This window comes from Lagenorhynchus albirostris, chromosome 9 (assembly GCF_949774975.1).
Source record: "Lagenorhynchus albirostris chromosome 9, mLagAlb1.1, whole genome shotgun sequence".
NCBI lineage: Eukaryota > Metazoa > Chordata > Mammalia > Artiodactyla > Delphinidae > Lagenorhynchus > Lagenorhynchus albirostris.
The window spans coordinates 85,941,498-85,948,918 of record NC_083103.1 but is presented as its reverse complement, the minus strand read 5'-3'; positions in this window follow the sequence as shown (position 1 = coordinate 85,948,918).

Below are 7,421 nucleotides of genomic sequence, written 5' to 3'. Positions count from 1 at the left end.
GGAATATGAAGGTGATCTCGAAGCACTTTCAAGCCAGCCAGAGCTGAATTAACAGGCGTGTCAAAGGGCTGGCAAGCCGAGCTTGGGGAAAGGCAGGGAGCCTGCCAGCTTTCATCTTCCTGCCTTTTCACTGTCACAGACCTCCTTGCCACCAGTCATTTCCAGCTCTAGTGGCCTCCTACGTGTCACAGGGTCTCCATCCCCCTGACCGTAATGAGCAATTTGCTCTAATCCGTGAGTAGAAATGGGAATTTAATTCATTTTAGTGGCATTTCAAGAAGGGAGATGCTTAAAAAGCTGTCTGGTGTCCTCTATATTGCTACTGAAGGTTAATCACTCTCCAATATGCAAACTTGAGCTCCAAACTATGTTCTTGAGAAAATAGATTAATTAAACCACAAGTGGCAATTACTTGTATTTTAGTGGGCTTCTTGCTGTAACAATATTACTAAGTAATATCTTTTCTAAGTTAACATCCAGCTCTTAAATTTCTATTTTCAAATGTGTGTGTTATCTATTAATTTCTGCTAATTTTTTTCCCTATTGAAAATGGAAAGAGGTTGTCATCTGACTGACATCTGAAGTTGGTATTTTGTACTATGGCTTATTCTCCTGATAGAACTCTTGCTCCAGAAATTTGTCTCCACTTGAATATATTCTAAACATATAAACACAGCGTTATTAGAAACATTTCTGAATTTATTTCAGAAATGTGGCTCTGATACATCCATGTAGACTGAATATTTCACAGCCACTTAAAATTCTATATTTACTGACAAGCGAAAATGTTCATAATATGAGTGGGAAATAGATTACACTTTATATAGAGAATGAGCATCATTTTCAAAATATAATTCTATATGTTCACAGATATACACATAGGAAAAACTATTAGAAAGAAATATGCCAGATACCTCAGGATGGTGGATTTTAGATAGTTTTAATTTTTTAAACTTTTCTGTATTTTCTGGGTTTTGTAATGGATACATATTACTTTCATACTTTATTATGTTTATGAATAGTTTATAGAATACAAGAAGTGTCTTATTTAAAACTCAAACTCTACAGATAGAGCTGAAATACTCTTTAAATATTTAACCATTTCAGTCCATCACCAGAGATTAACATTGTTACTAATTTTGATGAATAGCAGGGTACCTCAACAGTGGCAATGTGGACATTTTGGACCTCGTAAGGTATTCGTAGCATCCATGGCCTCTATCCACTAGATGCCGGTAGCACCCACCTCTTAGTCATGACCACCAAAAATGTCTCCACATGTTATCAAATGACCTCAGGGGACAAAATCACTCCCTGGTTGAGAACACTGGTGTATAGCCTCCAACACCTTTATTCTCTGCATTGGCACATGTATTAACTCATTTAGAAATATATCATTAAAATATAAATGATGTTATTCTGTACATATTTTTAATTTGCTTTTTAAAAATTCAATATTATGCCTTAGTGGCCTTTATAAATTAATCTATATAGATCTCATGTATTACATTAGTAATCAGAAAATGAAAAGAATGTAATAAAAACAAAGAAGTGTGTGCAATCATAATCCAGGCAAGGACCTTTATGAAACTATCAGTCTACATAAATATAGTGTGGAAATTTACACCAGGGCATGTTCAACCCTCTAATGAAAGGAAAAGCCCCTGAAAGCCACCATGACTGAGAACCAAATTAAAAGAAAAGAATGGAATCATAGGATGTCCTATCTAGGGAGAATGTGGGGAAAAAAATATGTGACCCTTGAATTCCAGAAGCAGCAGTGTGCCAGTCCCCAGAACAAAGCTGGCCAAAGGATCCCCCGAGTTGTCTTCTCATCGGTTACTGTAATCCAACAACAGCCAATCCTGTGTCCACTTTTCTCCAGCAAAATTTACTACTACAAACCTTCTTTTTTGATGAAAATAGAGATTCCAGGACCCACATTAAGGCAATATTTAACCTTTGAGTTCAGAATCAAATCTTAAAAACAAGATATAGGTTCATTCCTCTCCCCCAATGTATAACAGTTAACTTATTCAAGAAACAGAGCAGTCAGACTTCCCTGGCCATCCAGCGGTTAAGACTTCACCTTCCAATGTAGAAGGTATGGGTTCAATACCTGATTAGGGAGCTTAGATCCCACATGCTTTGCAGCCAAAAAAACCAAAACACAGAACAGAAATAATAAATTCAATAAAGACTTTGAAAAACAAAAAAGGAAGAAACAGAGCACTGACAGGTCTCCAGAAGCTCCCAACCCCAGGTGGCTCTTCATTATTCCAAATCCAATCCTTCTTCCAGAGGTAACGAGTATCCTGACTTTCTAGGTGGTCATATTCCTTTCTTTATGGTTTACTACCCATGTATGCCTCCCTCCACAATATGGCAGCTTGGCTTATTTTAAACCTTACTTAAATAAAACAGCATTGTATTTTCTTCCTTGTTTGGTTCTTTCACTCACTGTTATTTTTGTTTGTGAGAACTGTCTACAGTGTTGGCCAAAGTTGCAATTTGGTCATGTTCACTACTGTAGGCATACTGTTTTATACAACTTATTTATATATTCTATTTTTTCTGGATATTTGTATTTTTCCAATATTAATTTTTACAATTCTGTAATACATGTATTTCTCTTCAGGGATACTGGGCATATGAGTATAAGTTTTTCTAGGGTGTGTACCTAGGAGTGGATTAACCATGTCAGAGGATCTGAATGTGATTTAAACTCCTGAGAACTCAGAAGAAAAATTCCATTGCTCCACAACCACACCAATAATTTGATGTTAAAATGCTGTTGCAGCTCTTGCCTTTTAATACTGTACAATGGAATATAAACACCCACGAATAAGATAGGTGGATGACATAAAGGCCTCTGTCTTAGGTTAGGCTGCTATAACAAAATACCATAGACTGGGTGACTAATAAACAACAGGAATTTATTTCTCACACTTCTGGAGGCTGGGAAGTCCAAGATCAAAGGTGTCAGCAGATTCAATGTCTGGTGAGGACCTGCTTTCTGGTTCACAGCTACCTGTCTTCTTGCTGTGTCCTCACATGGTAGAAAGATCAAGAGAACTCTCTAGGACTCTTATAAAAGCCATTCATAAGGGCTCCATCCTGATGACCTAGTCACCTCCCAAAGGGTTCACTTCCTGATAACATCACATTGGGGGTTAGGTTTTCAACATACACATTTTTAGGGTACACAAACATTCAGTCCATGACAGACTTTAAACTGAAAGAACACTAGAAGAAGTTATCTGAATGATCTCCTCCCCATCCCTGGGTGAGGTGAGGCCAGTGCCTTACAAATTTCTCCATCTTCCCCTTGACAGAAACTCGTGAGAGGAGGTGAAAATGGAGCTGCCAATGGCAGAGTCTGGAGAGTGTGAGGATCCAAGCTAGAGAGCATTGCAAATGCGCAGTCGCCAAATCAAGGAGGTTAGCTAAAAAGTATGTACTAAGAAGGGGAAGATGGAGGAAGACTAAGATGCGGAGATCACCTTCCTCCCCACAGATACACCAGAAATACATCTACATGTGGAACAACTCCTACAGAACACCTACTGAACGCTGGCAGAAGACCTCAGACCTCCTAAAAGGCAAGAAACTCCCCACGTACCTGGGTAGGGCAAAAGAAAAAAAGAAAAAACAGAGACAAAAGGATAGGGACGGGACCTGCACCAGAGGGAGGGAGCTGTGAAGTAGGAAAGGTTTCCACACACTAGGAAGCCCCTTCGCGGGCCGAGACTGCGGGTGGTGGGGGGGGGAAGCTTTGGAGCCGTGTAGGAGACCACAGCAACAGGGGTGCAGAGGGCAAAGCGGGGAGATTCCCGCACAGAGGATCGGTGCCGACCGGCACTCACCAGCCCGAGAGGCTTGTCAGCTCACCCGCCGGGGCAGGCAGGGGCTGGGAGCTGAGGCTTGGGCTTCGGAGGTCGGATCCGAGGGAGAAGACTGGGGTTGGCGGCATGAACAAAGCCTGCAGGGCGTTAGTGCACGACTAGCCAGGAGGGAGTCCAGGGAAAAATCTGGACCTGCCGAAGAGGCAAGAGACTTTTTCTTCCCTCTTTGTTTCCTGGTGCGCGAGGAGAGGGGATTAAGAGCGCTGCTTAAAGGAGTTCCAGAGAGAGGCGCAAGCTGCGGCTAATAGCGTGGACCCCACAGATAGGCATGAGACACTAAGGATGCTGCTGCCACCACCAAGAAGCCTGTGTGCGAGCACAGGTCACTCTCCACACCTCCCTTCCAGGGAGCCTGTGCAGCCGGTCACTGCCAGGGTCCCGGGATCCAGGGACAACTTCCCTGGGAGAACGCACGGCATGCCTCAGGCTGGTGCAACGACATGCCGGCCTCTATTGCCGCAGGCTCGCCCCACATTCCGTAGCCCTCCCAGCCCCCACTCTGAGTGAGCCAGAGCCCCCGAATCAGCAGCTCCTTTAACCTCGTCCTGTCTGAGCAAAGGGCAGATGCCCTCCGGACCTACACGCAGAGGTGGGGCCAAATCCAAAGCTGAATCACAGCAGCTTTGCGAACAAAGAAAAGAAAGGGAAATCTCTCCTACCAGCCTCGGAAGCAGTGGATTAAACCTCCACAATCAACTCAATGTACCTTGCATCTGTGGAATACCTGAATAGACAACGAATCATCCCAAATTGAGGAGGTGGACTTTGAGAGCAAGATTTATTATTTTTTCCTCTTTTCCTCTTTTTGTGAGTGCGGATGTGTATGTTTCTGTGTGAGAGTTTGTCTGTCTAGCTTTGCTTTCACCATTTGTCCTAGGGTTCTATCCCTCCGATTTTTTTTTTTTGTCAATGTTTAAAAAAAAATTCCTAATAATTATTTTTTATTTTAATAATTTTATTTTTTCTTACTTTATTTTATTTTCTTTTATCCTCTTTCTTTCTTTCTTTCTTTCTTTCTTTCTTTCTTTCTTTCTTTTTCTTTCTTTCTTTCTTTCTGTTTTTTCTCTCTTTTATTCTGAGCCATGTGGATGAAAGGCTCTTAGTGCTCCAGCCAGGAGTCAGGGCTGTGCCTCTGAGGTGGGAGAGCCACCTTCAGGACACTGGTCCACAAGAGACCTCCCAGCTCCATGTAATATCAAATGGTGAAAATCTCCCAGAGATCTCCATCACAACACTAACACCCAACTTCACTCAATGACCAGCAAGCTACAGTGCTGGACACCCTATGCCAAACAACTAGCAAGACAGGAACACAACACCGTCCATTAGCAGAGAGGCTGCCTAAAATCATAATAAGTCCACAGACACCCCAAAACACACCACCAGACATGGACCTGCCCACCAGAAAGACAATATCCAGTCTCTTCCACCAGAACTCAGGCACTAGTCCCCTCCACCAGGAAGCCTACACAACCAACTGAACCAACTTTAGCCACTGGGGAAAGGCACCAAAAACAATGGGAACTACGAACATACAGCCTGCAAAAAGGAGACCCCAAACACAGTAAGATAAGCAAAATGAGAAGGCAGAAAAACACACAGCAGATGAAGGAGCAAGATAAACATCCACCAGATCTAACAAATGAAGAGGAAATAGGCAGTCTACCTGAAAAAGAATTCAGAATAATGATAGTAAAGATGATCCAAAAGCTTGGAAATAGAATAGACAAAATGTAAGAAACATTTAACAAGGACCTAGAAGAACTAAAGATGAAACAAGCAATGATGAACAACACAATAAATGAAATTAAAAATACTCTGGAAAGGATCAATAGCAGAATAACTGAGGCAGAAGAACGGATAAGTGACCGGGAAGATAAAATAGTGGAAATAACTACTGCAGAGCAGAATAAAGAAAAAAGAATGGAAAGAACTAGGACAGTCTCAGAGACCTCTGGGACAACATTAAACACACCAACATTCGAATTATAGCGTTTCCAGCAGAAGAAGAGAAAAAGAAAGGGACTGAGAAAATATTTGAAGAGATTATAGTTGAAAACTTCCCTAATATGGGAAAGGAAAGAGTTAATCAAGTCCAGGAAGCACAGAGAGTCCCATACAGGATAAATCCAAGGAGAAACACACCAAGACACATATTAATCAAACTGTCAAAAATTAAATACAAAGCAAACATATTAAAAGCAGCAAGGGAAAAACAACAAATAACACACAAGGGAATCCCCAAAAGGTTAACAGCTGATCTTTCAGCAGAAATTCTGCAAGCCAGAAGGGACTGGCAGGACATATTTAAAGTGATGAAGGAGAAAAACACACAACCAAGATTTCTATACCCAGCAAGGATCTCATTCAGATTTGATGGAGAAATTAAAACCTTTACAGAGAAGCAAAAGCTGAGAGAGTTTGGCACCACCAAACCAGCTTTACAACAAATGCTAAAAGATCTTCTCAAGGCAAGAAACACAAGAGAAGGAAACGACCTACAATAACAGACCAAAAACAATTAAGTAAATGGGAATAGGTACATATATATTGATAATTACCTTAAGTGTAAATGGATTAAATGCTCCCACCAAAAGACACAGACTGGCTGAATGGATATAAAAACAAGACCCATATATATGCTGTCTACAGGAGACCCACTTCAGACATAGGGACACATACAGACTGAAAGTGAGCGGATGGAAAAAGATATTCCATGGAAATGGAAACCAAAAGAAAGCTGGAGTAGCAATTCTCATATCAGACAAAATAGACTTTAAAATAAAGACTATTAGAAGAGACAAAGAAGGAAATGACATAATGATCAAGGGATCAATCCAAGAAGAAGATATTACAATTGTGACTATTTATACACCCAACATAACAGAACCTCAATACATAAGGCAAATATTAACAGCCATAAAAGGGGAAATCGACAGTAACACATTCATAGTAGGGGCCTTTAACAGCCCACTTTCACCAATGGACAGATCATCCAAAATGAAAATAAATAAGGAAACACAACCTTTAAATGATACATTAAACAAGATGGACTTAATTGATATTTATAGGACATTCCATCCAAAAGCAACAGAAAACACAATTTTCTAAAGTGCTCACAGAACATTCTCCAGGATAGATAATACCTTGGTTCACAAATCAAACCTTGGTAAATTTAAGAAAATAGAAATTGTATCAAGTATCTTTTCTGACCACAACGCTGTGAGACTAGATAACAATTACAGGAAAAGACCTGTAAAAAATACAAACACATGGAGGCTAAACAAAGCACTACTTAATAACAAAGTGATCACTGAAGAAATCAAAGAGGAAATCAAAAGATACCTAGAAACAAAAGACAATGGAGACACAACGATCCAAAACCTATGGGATGCAGCAAAAGCAGTTCTAAGAGGGAAGTTTATAGCAATACAAGCCCACCTTAAGAAACAGGAAACATCACGAATAAACAACCTAACCTTGTACCTAAAACAATTAGAGAAAGAAGAAGAACAA